The sequence below is a fragment of the Kogia breviceps genome, chromosome 3, assembly GCF_026419965.1.
Source record: "Kogia breviceps isolate mKogBre1 chromosome 3, mKogBre1 haplotype 1, whole genome shotgun sequence".
Taxonomy (NCBI): Eukaryota; Metazoa; Chordata; class Mammalia; order Artiodactyla; family Physeteridae; genus Kogia; species Kogia breviceps.
In genome coordinates, this window is record NC_081312.1 from 142,009,585 (window position 1) to 142,027,495 (window position 17,911).

At 40.6% G+C, this 17,911-nt stretch overlaps 1 protein-coding gene and 1 pseudogene across 1 annotated transcript in view; both read right to left on the reverse strand.

The window, feature by feature from the left end:
• Positions 1-17,911, reverse strand: part of FAM81A (family with sequence similarity 81 member A) — a 126,235-nt gene that overhangs the window by 83,098 nt on the left and 25,226 nt on the right. The gene's annotated exons all lie outside the window — the stretch shown is intronic.
• Positions 877-2,339, reverse strand: LOC131752146 (vasculin-like protein 1 pseudogene; annotated as a pseudogene).

Here is a 17,911-nt window from a genome sequence, read left to right on the forward strand (position 1 = left end):
CACTAGAGAGTGAAATCTGGAATAAAGGAGGATTTATCCAAAGAGTTTATGGCCAGAAGTTCTAGAATAACCTAGAATAATAACCTAGAATAATTAAACTGATTCATCCAAAACCCATTTCATTGGCAAGGTGAGAGAGCACTGTAGAAAATTCCACTGCACATTGATATTTTTTCTCAAACTGATGCAAAATATTTATTCCAAGTTAGTTATTTTATGCAGTAGTTTTCCCCCTCAACAGACTTGTGATAACCACATCTTTTAAATCTGTAAATAATGTTATCAAAATAATCTTAATCTTTGAGATCTCACAAAAATGTGTATTTTACAATCCACCCTGAATATCAAGGCTGCAAGAATAACACAACATTTCCTATATCCAAATATTTTACAGCTGTACCCAGAAAGAAAAATAAGAGTGAAAAAAACATATATGCTGGGTTAAGGGCTAATGTTACCCAAGCAGCCAGAAATGAAATAAAATATCCAAATTATTAGCATTAATTTAATACAGTTATAAGTTCAATAGTCACTTTGTCATTGACAGTGATTGCTTGAGCACAGGGATAAGTGCCCCAAGGGCCGGTAGAAGAAGTTGCTGCTGCAGACCCGTGTCTCCTCCTCTCTGCCCTGCCAGCTCCCACCTGTGCATTGCACCCCATATATACTGTGTGTATGCGTGTGTGTTTTAAAAATCTTTCCCACCACACAAAGTTCTATTAAGCAGATAACAAGGAGAGCAACAACAAAAGCTAAACAAGCCAATCACTCACTCTCTCTTTGGGATATGATTATTTCCCTTGTGCGTGAAGTATTCAACAACAACATAAGAAAAAGAAAAGGAAAAGAACGATTTCTTCTGTATAACCCCTAAACACACAAGCTGAGTTTACTGGGTCAGATTTAACAGTAAGCATTTATATGCCTACTTCCAGGCATCGTCATCAGGTGTTTCACTGCTACTTGTTCCCGTGTCGTCTGAGTCCTCAAACTCTGCTTTACAAGTGTTTCTCCAAGGGGAGAACAGGCTAGAACTTTGACTCTGCAAGAAGCCATTCTTCCCAAAGCCATTTCTTCTCAGCTCCTCTGTCTTCATGTGCAACTCTTTGAGCTCATCCTCTGTGAGGGGGAGGCAATTCTCATCATGTTCAGGGATACTCCTGCCATCCCACTGCTTTCAATAACCTGTGCTCTGCTTCCAAAGAGTGAGAGAGGACCTCCCCTTCGACTTCTATGGGGAGAGCAAGACCATTCTGATGACAGCCTTCCTCTCCATTTTCTTTTGGTTCAGGCGTGCTGTTGTCCTCTGAATCCTCCAGCCTCTGACAGGCTCTGCTCTCTGAGAAGTCTCCATTCCGATCATCCTTCAGAGTCTTCAGGAACTCTCTCTTCCATCAACTTGGTCAGAGAGAGGAGCTGATCTCAACTGGAGGAGCGGTGCTGGCGGGGACTCTCTTTGGGAGAGCTTAAAACTATACCACCAGCCAGTACTACTGGTTTGGTAACAGAGGTTGGACTGGTAAAAGCAGACTCCCGGCTAGAGGAAAGGGATCCTGATTTGTGCTCCATTCTGTTAGCTTTCCACGCACTGGGCTTGGATGGAGGTGGTACAGGCTGAGGAACCAGGTTCTTATAGACACTGAGAACCATGGTTGACAATTTGTTTCCGTTTGCATGGTGAGATCCTGGTGAGGTGAAGGCAGCAGAGAAGGCAGAAGCAGGATCTTCTTTGGGAACTTTTTTGATGACTAGCCTTTTGCAGGGCTGCTTGGCACTAGGTGGGGTTTCCCACACCCCAGGAGGGCTCCCAATACGTTTGCGTGGCTGACTCTGTTTGCCAGCTTCCGGATTCAATGAAGGAAAGTCGTCTTCTTCAAAGTGCAACTTTTCTACCTTATCATCTTTCTTCTCTTCCCTAATCCCTGTAGCTGGCTTTTCCTGAAAGGCACAGCCTTTCCGGGAGTGGCATCTGCCATTTCCAGTGGCGATGGTTCCCTGTGCCACCCCACTATGCTGGCTCATGCCGTCGTGACCTCGGGAAGAGCCATGCCAACCAGACAGGTTCCCTGTGATTCCCGCATAGGCTCCCTTAGAGACACCAGAGTCCTCGGAATCGTGGCGGAATAGGGAGGGCTGGTGCCAGGAAATCTCCTGTCGTTCGTAGAGGTCCATTGTTAAAAAAGCCATCAGAGGAATTATGTCGACGATGGCTTACTCCATGTCTACCATCTCCTCAGAGTAGGTGCTCTCCGTGTTTTTCAAAGGTGGCCGTAGGTGGCTCAGCTGACTGTGGTGTTGAGAAATTTTAGCCAAGCAGAAACAAAGTCACGCTGCACCATTTACGTCCAGTGTCTCTTTTCAACAAGGTGAGGCATCCAACCTCATGGCCAGGATCCCAGAGTGTAACCTCTGTGGTCCTGTTTCCTGAACTCCTTGAGTCTGCCAGCTGGATTTCCAACGAGGCTCTCTTGTTTAAAGGGTACTTAAAATTAGGCTGGCCGGCAGCACACCTTATGATGAAGCACAAAGAAGCCAGGCTCTGTATGGATCAATTTCTCAGTCCCCTCAATTGCTCATCTTAAAACTATCTAGATCCTGACATGTTTCCAAAAGGGGAAAGGGGAAAAGGGAAGGGGGAGGGGAACATAAAAAGTATTTGTTACATTTAAAAAATAGGGGAAAGGGGAAAGAGCATATTAATGTTCACCTCATTCCACTTCCTTGAGTGATGGCCCTATGATGTTGCTTAAATAGATAATATATGGACATTTGCACATTGAATGCAAACACTGTTCATAAAAAGGTCATAGCTTAGAAAGACAGATGGACTTTTGTTTGGGCAAATAATGTCATGGAAGTGATAGATCAAAAATAAGGGGCTTCCCTGGTGGCACAGTGCTTGCGAGTCCACCTGCCGATGCAGGGGACATGGGTTCGTGCCCGGTCTGGGAAGATCCCACATGCCGCGGAGCAGCTGGGCCTGTGAGCCATGGCCGCTGAGCCTGCACGTCCGGAGCCTGTGTTCCGCGACGGGAGAGGCCACAACAGTGAGAGGCCCGCGTACCAAAAATTAAAATAAAAAATAAAAAAATAAAACACTGAAGAGCTATAAAAGATCTTCTGAGCAGTCAACTCTAGTAGCAAAACATCCACATTACAAAGCCCTTACTTTATAAATCTCCTTATTCTTACACAGCTGCTAAAAATAGTGTGCAGGTATGTATTTATATTTGACTTATCCTTCAAAATCTAAGGACATAAGAAACCTTGTTTAAAAAAAAAAAAGTCAGACAGGAACTTGATATGCTTTTCCCTCCGAAGAATAGCAGCTCTCAAGGCAAATTTCTTGGTATAAAGCTCTCAAATGCTTCTTCTATTTCTTTGGTCTTCACTATTTATAAATTCGCAGCAAAATCAAAACAAGTAGAAAGATAGGGCTTAAGGAACAGTCATGGAGAAAGCTCCAAAGTGAGGTTTTCTTCTCTTCAGTTTTCTGTATTTCACTTGTTCTGTGCCTTCCTGAAGACTAAACTGAGTTAATGGAAGGTAATAAGAATCTTCTGCTTCAGTAGAGAAGTCACTTTGCATCCATTTCCATCATTATTCAATCATTTTAAAGGCCACAGGAATCTATCACTTTGGCTCCCTCCTTCCTTCAAGTGCATGCGCCATTAAGACTCCTGCACACCGATTTTGGAAAAAATTTTCCTTCCAGCAATTTTCAGAAAATAGGCCAAAAAAAATTATATATATATATATATATATATATATATATATATATATATACACTGTATAGTCTTTAAGCTCTTCTGAAGTTTCATGCCACAATAGCTCAGTTCAGTACAGATGAGCAAACAATCATGTTTATTTACCATGTATTAACCAGTCAGGACACCACAGTTTAGACAATGGAGCCCCACATAAGCTGACACTCTTGTTTTAGCTTCTCTGCCAAGTAGTACATTATTGGACAGTGATCCTCACAGGCACGAGAATTAAGAGACAACTTTCACTTCTGCTCAACAACAAAAAAGAAATGACAATACCCACTAAATAACAATACACACAACATACATGATACATTATACTGTGCCATTCTAAGCCACACTGAAGTGAAGAAAAGGAAAAATCAGGACTATCAGTACTGTCCTTACTGAAATTTTTGATATTTTGTTGTTCATGGATTTGGGGCACTAATTTCAATTTTTAAAGTATTGCATTAAAATATTATTTATCTTCATTACTGAGTTTTTTGGGCACCCACTTAAATTTTGCACTTACGTGCCTTACCTCACCTGGGCCCTGGCCCTGATGCTATAATAGCCACTGTTTATGTGTCAGGCCCCGGGCTAAATGCTCTACCTATAGTACTTAATTTATTCCTTGCAAAAATCCGTGAGCAAAACTGAGGCTTAGAGACATTGCTATGGCTTGTCCAGGTCCCAAAGCTTTATGGCACTAGAAAGGATGAATACACAGATAAAGAATATGGAGGCTTTGTTTGCATGTAAGTTTCAGATAATTTATCTGTAGCTCACACCTTGGCAGATATGAGTCACAGATGAAGAGGCAGTTATTGTGTCTGATGTATAGTGTATAGCTAGAAAGCCTCCTGTTGGGATTTGCAATATTAAGCAGATTTCTAATAGGGAGTGGAAATTTCATCATGATAAGATATTTGATAGGGCTGGTAGATCAATAAACGAATTGTTGATAATCTTGATTAGTGGGTGGGATTTTCAGATGTTGGTATTTGTTATTCTTGTATTTGAAATACAACATCGATCTTTCATGTTATTGGCCATAGTTAGATTTCATGTAAGAGTAATAATGACATATATTGTATAAATTTTAAGTGCTATTTTTGTGGTGTGGTGGAATTTGAACCTGGGCACTTCTGATGTCACTGCCTGTGTTTTAACCAGATGCTGGATGGCCTCCCAATGATCACGTCAGACTAGGAAGGAAAAATGCATCATAAACTTCAGTACATAAATGCGTGGCATAGTGAGACGTGAATAAATGTTGCTTCAGTTCCCTTTTGTTCCCCCAAGGATTGTACATATCAAAGAATATGAAGAGTAACATACAAAAATTTTTATTTTGGGGAGAGCAAATTAATTTTAACACTCTATCTGATTTCTTACACCTTCACCCAAGTCTACATTGGCAAAGAGTGAAGATTTAGTGTAATTTTCTAAATGAACCTGATAAAAGAATCTTTAGTTTGAAATACACAGAGCCAAAAATATTTTGAGATTTGAGCATCTTCTTAAATAATGAAACTGAACCAAGGGCTTTATGAGCGCATGCTTGCTAGCAAAAGGTATACAGAGTGCTATTTTTTAAAGTCCTGATTAATAGACAATACATATTCTGCACTTAAAATTAATATTATACAGTTGTTCTTACAGGAGAAATACCAAGTATAACCCTCTTTGTTTCCTCTCCAGCACTTGGATACACTTTGTTTTCATGTACATATAGCAGATTTCCCAAGGTAATGTGAATGAGCTGTAGGACTTTCTACCAGGAGCTGTAGCCGCCTCCCACCCCCCTATAGTCATGTAATAGGTTTTCATCACGATAGACTCAGGAAGTAACTTTCTCTTCCCCTTAGAATCATAAATTGTAAATTTGACACATTCTTTTTTTTTTTTTTAAGGAGGATTCACGCTGTGAAGTTCCTAAACACTACTGGTATGTGTTTAGGCTAGTTACTTAACGTCTCTTTGACTCAGTTTCATCATCTGTAAAATGGCAGTAATGTAGTGCCTACTTCACTGGATTCTAATGGAGATCAAAGGCACTAACTCATGTAAAAAAAACTTTAGGGCAACACTTTAGTTACTATTTTAATATTACTTATTATATCTAATATCATATAAATTTTATTATTACTATTTTCTCCCAGGACCCAATCAGAAGAGTGAAGGTCTAATTAATATTGGCTCAACTATCTTATCTTACATACGCAGACAGAAGTTGGTAATTAATCTGGTTGGCTCGCTCCTCACACAATTACTGATGTGGCTTGTCTTGGGACAATTCTGAGTATCCTTTTGGTGTCAGCCACACCCCAAACCATTTCTTTCCGTTGCATGAAGTTATCAATGTCCTAGTCAAACGGATGTACAGCGCCTAAAATCCCGATCCTTTTTGGCTGCACTGAACACAAATTCTAAGTTCTCCTCTAAGAACAATGAGTGAGATTGTCACACTCACTCCTGCTTCTGCCTTATTTATCTGCATCCTTCCTGCTCCACCTATATCCTATACGATTCAACCAAATTTAGCACTCACCCAGGCCCTTGAAAAGGGAAAGAGGCCTCTGGCTAATACTTGGTGCTGTGGCAAAGGTGCAGATGGCATCACTAGCCCATCGTCCTTCCTCCTGCTGCCAGCTGAAGTCACTCTGCTTACCGTGGACATCTCGGAGGATGAATATAGCCAGCGATTACCACTGATTACCACTGCCACCACCAACACCAGACAGTTATCTGGCCCCTGCTTTCAGCTGTTTGGTTTATTCTTCGGAACTATAAAGTAGGATTTCAAAGCATCACCAAGACAAGGAAGACTTTTACTTTCCTACTCCCGCCACCACCTGACCTGGGTTCTGCCCTCTAAGATTCTTTCCTCCACCTGCCTACCCTGTTCTTAGCACCAGGAGTAGAGGTGGCCCATTCCTGACTAGTATCTCTGCCCAAGTCTCTTACATCAGAAGTCAGGGCTGAGCTTTTCCTGGCTGATTTTCTCCCAAATCTGGTCAGCAGAGTGAGCAAATAATTAATATTGGTTTGACTATTTTGTTTTATTTCGGTAATTTCAGTACTCAAAAGTTGGAGCATCTTTTTTGGATAGGCCTTAGTGACAAATACAAAAGTCTTGCTTACTCATTATAAATTTAAAACACAAGGGTCTTCCCTGGTGGCGCAATGGTTAAGAATCCGCCTGTCAATGCAGGGGACAGGGGATTGAGCCCTGGTCCGGGAAGATCCCACGTGCCGCTGAGCAACTAAGCCCGTGTGCCACAACTACTGAAGCCCGTGTGCCTAGAGCCTGTGCTCTGCAACAAGAGAAGCCACCGCAGTGAGAAGCCTGCACACCACAACGAAGAGCAGGCCCCATTTGCCGCAACTAGAGAAAGCCCTCGTGCAGCAACGAAGACCCAATGCAGCCCCAAATAAATAAATAAACAAACAATAAATTTATTAAACAAAATAAAACACAAGCATACACAGCATCTAATCTTAATATAATAAGTTTGACATTTCTTTTTCCAAGGAAGAGTCTACTCTTTTTCCAAGGGGAGAAAATAATAATGATATCTGTAGAAAATTATTCACAAGAGATATCAGCTTGCCTTTTGTTAAACTGAAAGAGAGAATATTATAAATCAAGCTTTAAAAAAACTTCAACAGAAGCATTTTTATGAGCAATATTGGATGACCCGCCAACCAATAAGACTGCCCATAGTAAGCCCTCTAAAGTTGCAGAAACTACACAAGAAAATTTTTTATAACTGTAGGACATGATCATCTAGATTGAATAAAACCACCAAGTACCTGGCACGGTGAATTAAAAAAACTCATACCAAGGCAATTCATTTTGAAATTTCTGAACACTAAAGATAAAGAGAAGATCCTATAATCTTCCAGACTGTAAGTATATCACAGACAAAGAATCAGGACTCAGAATGACATCAGACTTCTCAATAGTAATACTGGAAGCAAGATCAGTACCTGTAAAATTCTGAGAGAGACTTATTTCTATTATAGAATTCAACATCCAGCTAAACTATCCATTGAGTCTGAGGGCAAAATAAAGACATTTTCATATATGCTACTTCCCAAAAATGTACACTTTCTCAGGATTTTACTGAGAAATGTAAACTGCATAAGAAAGTAAGCTAAAAAGAAAGAGATGTGGGCCCAGGAAGTGGAAGATCTACTCCAAGATAATAGTAATGAGAATTCTTAGGAATATGATAAAAGTAATACCAGGACTGATGTCCAACAAGTCTTATGGACAGCAACCAGTACAGACTAAAGCAAGAAGTAGAGCACCACAGGAAGGATGCTTCCAAGAAAATGAGACAGAAAAAAAAGAGAGAGAGAGAAACGGATTATCTAACATGTTTGTACCACAGTGAAAGGAGTTATAGTTCTATCAAAAAGTCTGTAGATGGGACTTCCCTGGTGTCACAGTGGTTAAGAATCCGCCTGCCAATGCAGGGGACACGGGTTCGAGCCCTGGTCCGGGAAGATCCCACATGCTGCGGAGCAACTAAGCCCATGTGCCACAATTACTGAGCCTGAGCTCTAGAGCCCACAAGCCACAACTACTGAGCCCCCGCTCACCGCAACTAGAGAAAGCCCGTGAGCAGCAACGAATACCCAATGCAGCCAAAAATTAATTAATTAATTGTAAAGTGTTTTCAAAAAGAAAAAGTCTATAGATGAATTAGTGAGAGGTACAAAAAGAACTAAACCAATGGCCAAAAAAGGCAATCGTTAATACTAAGAAAAGAAAAAAGTTGTCTGCAATCATACATGGCTCAGCTGTGAATAGACATAATATAAACATCGATTATCAGTTTAATCAAAAATTGTTACCTCACCATATTGAGGAGATTGGAGGAAAAGTATATGTGGCAGAAGGTAGACTGAGGCATTTAATAAAGCTAAATCCGGGCTTCCCTGGTGGCGCAGTGGTTGAGAGTCCGCCTACCGATGCAGAGGACACGGGTTCGTGCCCCGGTCCGGGAGGATCCCACGTGCCGCACAGTGGCTAGGCCCATGAACCATGGCCGCTGAGCCTATGTGTCCAGAGTCTGTGCTGCGCAACGGAAGAGGCCACAGCAGTGAGAGGCCCCCGTACCGCAAAAAAAAAAAAAGAAATAAAAAGAAAGCTAAATTCTCATCTTCCATAGTAGAAAATCAATAGATAATAATTAACAGTGAAAGATCAAGAAACAGCAGTATAAACATCCTTGACTTTATATACTAAGTATTGATACATGTATTTCTCTGATGTAAAAAAAATTAAAAGAAAACTCGAGTTATGAGGAGAAAATCATAGAGTATTTTAAGAATATATGTACCTATTATTTTGAAAATCCTCAGGTTATTTACTTAAGAGTCTTATTACTGCCTTTCTTCCTAGGACATAATTTCTGTATTTCTATTTCAGGCACTTTCAAGATGTGTTGTTAGCAAACCACAATTCTTCCCTTTGAGAATGGCATTATGAAACCTTTTATAGAGGATGTAAGACTCTAATTTAAAAACCAATTTTGTTCAAAAGAACATAAACCCATTGACTGCACAGTAAATTGTTCCAAATTTATTTTAATAATTTTCTGACAAAAAAAATCAGTATATGGCTTTTCTTATCAGTTTTAGCCCATTAAAAATAGAATAGTCAACATAAGGCCTATTTGATTAATACAAAAACATTTTCCAGATACACAGAATATTCATTTAAGGTATAAGTGGCTGTGTGTGTGTGTGTGTGTGTGTGTGTGTGTATATGTGTAAATATAATAATGTTTCAGAGCCAGGAAAAAGAAAAAAATTATTTTAGTTAGCTTTTTATAAGCTTTATGAATAACAAAAAGCCAGGGTACTTTTTCCCATTACTCAGATAATGAAAATAATTGCCTGCGGAACATATATTACATGCATTATCATGTAATAGAAGGACTCCAAGATTCAGAGTGAAATTTTCAGACTTGGGTTCAAATTTTGGCTTCATCTCTTACTAACAGGATGATTTTGGACGCATCATTTAATTTTTTTCAGCCTCCGTTTCCTCATCTATTGGGAACCTAGACTGTGATAGGCACTATTTTGGGTATAGGGGATATAGCAGTCACGCATAGTCTATGCCCTCATGAAGCTTATATTTTTTTTAACTTTTTTTTTTTTTTTTTGGCCGTGCCACACGAAATGCTGGATCTTAGTTCCAGACTAGGAATCGAACCTGCGCCCCATGCATTGGAAGCACGGAGTCCTAACCACTGGACTACCAGGGAATTCCCAAAGCTTACATTTTAAGTGGGGAGATAATAAGCAAGCAAAGCAATTTCAGATAGTGATGATCCTCATGGAGAAAATAAAAAGAGCCATGGGATAGTGACCAATGTGGAGCATGTTGGCTAGTTTAGAAAGGATGGCTAGCAGGGACTTCTTTAAGAAGGTGATATTTGACTGATACCTAGATGATCTAAAGTCAGCTATGTAAAGATCTAGGGGAAGAGAATTTCAGGCAGAAGAAACAGCCAGTCAAGAAGGGGCTTGGCATACTTGGGGCTAAGAGGAGGCTGGTGTGGCTTAAGCTCAGAAAGAGAGGAAGAGAGGGGGGTACTAGATGGATTCAGAGGGCAGTGTGCATAGGAGCTTGAAAACTGCAGTAAAGAGCTTGGGTTTTATTTGAGATGAGAATCAAAAGACAGTTTTAAGCAGGGGAATAACCTGATCTGACTTGCTCTGGTGGCTGTCCTGAAAATGAATTACAGGAGGGCATAAGAGAAAGCAGAGAAACTAGTTTTAAGCTGTTGGGTGTATTGTAATGATGATGTAATTGGTATGATTATGGCTTGGATTACAATGGTTGTAGGAGAGATAGGGATAGAACTGGACTGATTTTGGATATAATGTAAAGGTAGAGTTAAGCAAACTTGTCATGAATTAGTTAGGGATGGAGGAGAGAAAAATCAAGATGGTTGCTGTTTTTTCAACCTGAGCAACTGGGTAAATTATGATCCATTTATATGATGGAGAATTCTTCCAGAGGATCAAGTTTAGGGGCAGAAATCAAGAGTTCAGTTTTAGACATGTTAATTATGAGATGTCTATTAGACCTCTAAGAAGAACTATCAAGCTGGCAGCTGGAACTATGAGTTTGAACTCTGGGGGAGAGTTTGAGCAGAAGATATTGTTTGATTAGCATTAGCCTATAAGAGGTACTTAAAGTCAAGGGACTGGATGAGATCATCTAGGGAAGACAGGTAGATGGGAAATTGCGTGTGTCCTGGAACCAAGCCCTGGGGCAGAGAAAAAGGAACCAGATTCCAGAATCAAGAATCAAGAACCCAGAAAGGAAATTGAGAAGGAGGAGCCTGTGTAGATGAATGAGAGTCAGGAGAGTTTGGTGAGGCAGCAGGTAAAGAAGAGTTTCAAGGAGGTCAGTGGGGTCAAAGGCTGCTGATTTGGCAAACATGGAGGCCACTGGTGACCTTGATGAGGGCTGCTTCAGCAGAGTGGGGGGGATGGAATCTGTTTGAGCAGGTTGATGGAAAGATGGGAAATGAATGAAGAAGTAATGACCACAGACAATGCTTTCAAGGAGTCCTGCAATAAAGAGGAGCAGAAAAATGGGAAGGTAACCAGAAAGGTTTTTTTAGTTTGTTTTTTTTTGCGGTACGCGGGCCTCTCACTGACGTGGCCTCTCCCGTTGCGGAGCACAGGCTCCGGACGCGCAGGGGCGGCGGCCATGTCTCACGGGCCCAGCCGCTCCGCGGCACGTGGGATCCTCCCGGACCGGGGCACGAACCCGTGTCCCCTGCATCGGCAGGCGGACTCCCAACCACTGCGCCACCAGGGAAGCCCTTTAGTTTGTTTTTTAAAATAGAAGACGTTGGAACAAGTTTCCTTTCTGATGTAGTGATCCAGTAAAGGGAGAGAAACCAGTGATGCAAGAGAATCATGATTTTAAAATCCTGACAGTTGAATAATGAAATACAAGTCACTTAAACTATATTAAAAACTTCCAGCAAAAACTCCCTAATTCTAAACAGTTCTATGAAGATTTCTGGTGTTTTGTTAGCTTTTTCTCAGTCCTTGTTTCCAAGCATTTAATCTTGAGTTTACATGTATCTAGTTTTTTGCTTGCTGAGACTTTAACTTTCTTCATAATCCACACTTGTCATAGATAATAAGTCTGTGTCCACATGAGGTATCATTTCATTGTGATTAAGAGATCAAGTCCTTGAGTTGGACTGGCTTGGATTAAGCCTCAACTCTGCCACTTGGTAGCTGTATGGCCTTGGGCAAGTTAATTAAAATCTCTGAGCTTTAGTGTTCTTTTCAATCAATATTATTAATAATAATACCTATTTCATTAAGTTGTTCTGAGGCTTAAATAAGAAAATATATGTAAAGTATCTGGCATGTAGTAGGCATTCCATAAATAATAGCTGATATTATCATTACCACATAGACAAATGAAAAACAAAATGAAAAAAATATTAACGTAGTTAAGATATTCACAATTTTAAGAGTCAATAAATTGCCTAATGAATTCAATAAATGACAGAAATTTCTTCTGAATCACCCAAGTGATCTTTGCTTTCATACAGCTTTCAAAAGGTATGCATTAAATGTTCTGGGCACTAGATAGAAGTGGTGTTTGCACAAAGCATGAATGTAGATGTATATTGTATACTTTAATACATGAATTATATACTTGAAAATGCGTAATTTTATTTTCATGAATTTTACATGCATAAAAAGTATGCATTGAACACCTGCTATGTGCAAGGCATATACTGTGTGCCTCTACCTTATTTTGTTTATGAAAATACAGCCACAATGAACTTTCTTTTCCTTTCTTGGTCAAGAACATCAAATTTAAGCAGAGATAGATGACAGATCGATGGATGGATGGATAGATAGATAGACAGATAGATAATCAGGGTTTGGTGGTTTAGAAAATATGTCTTCAAGGAAAGAGCTTAAACACCTCAATACTTTTTCCTAGGCAGGCCCAAAGGCTCCAGGTATTGGGCAGAAATAAATACAAGGGCTAGTCAAGCATCAAAGTCCAAGAAGGGCACATTTTCAAACAAGGATTTAGATTGATATTTTAGACAAAAGAGCTAACATTCAGGAGGAGATCCTGTGAGGAAAGAAGACTTGGAAGAAGTCTCAAGCAGCACCAGGGAGAGCTCCCAGTCAGTAGCCGTTTCCTACTATACCCTAAGAAGAAGCTACCCATTTTTTTTTTTTTTTTAAAGATCTTTTTTTGATCTGGACCATTTTTTAAAGTCTTTATTGAATTTGTTACAATATTGTTTCTGTTTTATGTTTTGATCTTTTGGCCTCGAGGCATGTGGGATCTTAGTTCCCTGAGCAGGGATGGAACCTGCACCCCCTGCATTGGAAGGCAAAGGCTTAACCACTGGACCCCCAGGGAAGCCCCGAATTTAACCATTTTCCTTCAGAAACTCAGGTTTTCCTCAGCTTGTTCTTCTTTCAAAGTAGGATCACCTAAAACTTAAGGACTTTTCTGACCTCCAGTGATAGGGACCACATCTGCTTCCACACAAGAACCTTTGGTCAGGTTTTCAAGAGACCCAGTTCTACCTAGAACATTGCTACCCAAAGCGTGGTCTGTCCTTGAGATTGTCATAGTGAGTGAAGTAAGTCAGACAGAGAAATAGAAATATCATATGACATCACTTATATGCGGAATCTAAAAAAAAATAATACAAATGAACTTATTTACAAAACAAAAACAGACTCACTGACTTAGAGAACAAACTTATAGTTACTGGGGGGTAGGTGGTGGGGGAGGGATAGTTAGGGAGTTTGGGATTGACATGTACATACTGCTATATTTAAAATGAATAATCAAAAAGGAACTACTGTATAGCACAGGGAAGCTCAATATTATGTAACAACCTAATGGGAAAAGAATTTGAAAAAGAACAGATACTTGTATACGTATAACTGAATCACTTTGTTGAACACCTGAAACTAACACAACATTGTTAATCAGCTATACTCCAATATAAAATAAAAAGTGAAAACAAAACCAAACAAACAAACAAAACCAAAGTGTGGTCTGTGGACCAGGAATACCAGCATCACTTCTGTGTTAGAATGCAGATTCACAGGTCTCACAGCAGATCTATGAAACTGAATCTGCATTTTAACAAGATTTCCATTTGATTCATATGAACCTTAAGTACTGAGAAGCATTTGCCTGGTGAACATGACCCCACCAGAATCCGGTAGACTCTTCAAGAGCCTTGTTTTTTCACTGGATAAGAAACTGGTTCAGGAGGTAGGAAGGCTGGTCGTTAGAACCATTGGGAAAAATCTGGAATTTTGTCTTCTAAAAGAACCCTAGTCATGTCTTAACATTTGGAATTTATAAGGAATATTATTTGATTATATAATAACTCATAAACAGGAAGACGTGATAAAAAGGAACAAACAAATGGGAAAATTCTCTCTAGGCTGATATTTAGCATGCAACAATATGCAACAGATATTCAGTATGACACTTGTTTATTTTTCCATTAAATTCAGCTGTCCTAATTTGAGAATCTCCAAAAATATCAGTTGCTATTTAGTTTCTCTCAGTTAAGAGTTGTTTAATTTTTTTAATAGACAATGAAGTTGATGCTTATCACCGCAGAAGGGAGAACAGAGTGTCATAAGGTCACAGAAAGATGACGCCACCTACACATGGTCACAGTGCCATGACTGGGGGACACTGTGACTAAAGGTACGTTCTGGTCATATAAACTTAGAGGGACATGGTGGGGATTGCTAGAATCAGAGCTAGAAGCTGCATAGAAGTGATGTGTTTCCTGCGTGTGTTTGCTTTTTGCATTTCAGTTTCCCAGCAGAAACATTTTTGTCCTGCTTCTTAGATGGCAGTCCCCAAGGAGTGATTCTCCATTTTTCTCTTGCAATGGATTTTCTAGGTCATCATTTCAGATAAACTCTCTGCGAATCAATCAAGTATACATCAGGCACTTGGTCTGAGGCCAGCTCTGGGCTGAGGAGTATGAAGGCGAAAGGGAACTGGGGAGTGAGACCCAAAGTATATTTAAGTTGCATGATTCCTAGCCTTGAGAGGTTTCTTGTCTTGCTGGCCAGAGTTAAAATAAGAAAGACATACCAAAACAAACCTACACACACACACACACACACACAAACAAAAAACACAAGAAATCATTGGGAAGAAATGAAAGAGTATTATAGTGCTAAGTTATATAGTTCACACTCTGAGTGCTAGAGAAGGTCAGGAAAGAATGAGTTCTTTTCCTCTGAAAAGAGGAAAGGAAAGCTTAAAATGGGCTCTGATGAATGTGTGGCATTTTAGTATATAGAAGTGGGATTAGAGTAGTTCCTAGAGAGGAAAAAAGGAGAGTAAAGGTGAGTTCTTTAATATCTCTTAATCTGACTTTTTACTTCCCTAAATGGGAAAAAGAATAATAGTATTCGTTTTGGTTGGCTCATAGGTTTTTATGCAAATTATATGATATGGTGTTTGTAAATGTTTTACATCCAAATAGTAATCCAACGGATGAAATGATTTCAGTAACCAAACTATCAGCAGTGATTTAAAATCAGAATATCAATTTCTGATTTTGTAACTAACTGAAGAAAAAATAGCCAAAAGGGTTGTATCAGTCTTCTACGTAAGGTTTTTTCCTGCAGTCAGTCTATCCAGAAACCAAATTACAAATCAAAAGGAGAGTGATGAGGGCTTCCCTGGTGGCGCAGTGGTTGAGAATCCTCCTGCCGATGCAGGAGACACGGGTTCGTGCCCTGGTCCGGGAAGATCCCACATGCCGCGGAGCAACTAAGCCCGTGAGCCATGCCCGCTAGGCCTGCGCGTCCGGAGCCTGTGCTCCGCAACGGGAGAGGCCACAACAGTGAGAGGCCCGCATACCGCAAAAAAAAAAAAAAAAAAAAAAAAAAAAAAGGAGAGTGATGATCCCGATAATACTGGCCACCGTTTATTGTATACCAGTGTCTTGGGCTCTTTACCCAGATGATAGCCTTGCTGATTCCTTGCCCCGGTCCTGTGAGGAGGAAACATCACTGCCACTCGGCACTAGCCAAGCTTCACAACTAATAAGTGATGGAGCCCAAATGTAAACTCATGCTCATCTGGCTTCAAAGCCCAAGCTCTTACCCCTACGTTACCAGGTTTAAAAAAGGAATCAGAGTAAGAAGTTATTCGTTAAAGTTTTTCCTACCATGCCTATTGTTAGCACGAACAAGACTGAGAGGAAAAATAGCTGAAAAAGTGAACTGAAGTGGTTGTTATACCGGTCTTGAGAAGCACTTTAGAGTTATTGATCAGACTAAATTCTAACAACCTTTCTAAGCTTTCTTAACTCACTCTTGGAGAGACTAGATTCCAGAGAGACCATAGAACTACCGTGCTTATCCCTGTGAATTAGAGAATATTGTCTTCTGAAGGGGAAACATTGAGTTACAGCTAATGAATTTGATTGGTTATGAAAATCAGTTTGGGTAAGTTACAAGGCATCTCTTTCCTACATCAGGTAGGCTTTCTGTTGCCACTGTTCATTGCCTCACCTCTGCAGCTAGTCCATAAGCCCATAAGTCTTAGAACTACCTCCCAGCTCGTGTTGTTATCTTTTTTTTTTCGGTACGCGGGCCCCTCACTGTTGTGGCCTCTCCCGCTGCGGAGCACAGGCTCAGCGGCCATGGCTCACGGGCGCAGCCGCTCCGCGGCACGTGGGATCCTCCCAGACCGGGGCACGAACCCGTGTCCCCTGCATCAGCAGGCGGACTCTCAACCACTGCGCCACCAGGGAAGCGAAGCCCTCGTGTTGTATTTTCAATGTACCATGAAGTTTATACTAGAATATTCATTTGGTTCCTAGAATAGAAAGGCTTCATGCCTTCCTGGTAAAGTAGAATGAGTCTTTTTTTTTTTTTTTTTTTTCCCTATTGCTATGTTGATCATAGAGTAAGTTTAACACTTAGAACTTGAGGAGGTGACATTGAGAAAATCAAGTCAATATGAAAGGGGCGATGACAGGGTGGGATGGCATTGGAGCCACTGACTCAGCATCCACAGACTCTGGGAGGGGAGGGGCACCGAATCAGGATGCTGGAGAGCTCAGCATTCACCCATTTGGACCTGCAGCGAGCTCAACTCACTTTTTATCTATAGAGTCTCCAGTTTTGATTTTCCTTTATTTCCCAGGATTCTTTGAGGGTAATGACAGAAGCTCCTCTAACTGCTTCACCACACACACCCCCGTCCCTATTAACCATTTTAGTGGTTCTCTGCACATCATCCGGGCAGATACACCTGCAGAAGTCTAGGACAGTGATTTACAAACTCTTCAGCTGCTTACCCACAGAAAGAATTTTGAAAAACTACGCACCCCCATATACAGTTTAAAGTTAACATCTACAAATTTTCACCGTAAATTCAAATCGTTGCAAAAGATATAATTTCTGGCACAATAACATTTTAAAATTGAACTGTTCCAACACACTTTGGAATGATTCCAATACCCTCTAAGCACTACAGCTCTTTGAAATGTACCCGATAGGGTTATTATGAAGACCAAGGACTTAACAGATGACAGTGCCCTGCACATGATAAAGAGTATGTATTTGCTGTTTGTATGTATAGAAAGGTGGAAAGGGGTGGCAAGATGTTAGCAGTTAATCTTAGGAGGGGTTGTAGCAGGTGATATTGATGTCCCACACCGCATCTCCTCAGCCTATGTTTGAGTTCACACACCCCTGTGGGTCACAGTTTCTGCTGTGATGAAGACTTTACATCTCAAATGGTGTACCGCTCTGCTTCCCTGCTGGAGAGCTCTCTCCAGCTCAAAGGAGTTTACTAACACTTATGCCTAGACACAACCTGGAACCTGAGGCCATTGACTTCCTCAGGGTCAACGCTCAACCAACGGGAGACAGGAGGCAGTGGGAAAAAGCCCCAGTCACCCCCGTCCTCTGGGGGGACAACTGTGAAATGTGTTATACAATTTCCCAGATGGTCTCCAGCAGGACTGAGCCCGGGTGGCCCACTGTTTTATTAAAGCACACATTATTGCTGTTTTTCCTTTACCAGTCTTTTCAAAGTAAATAAATAGATTTTTTTTTTTTTA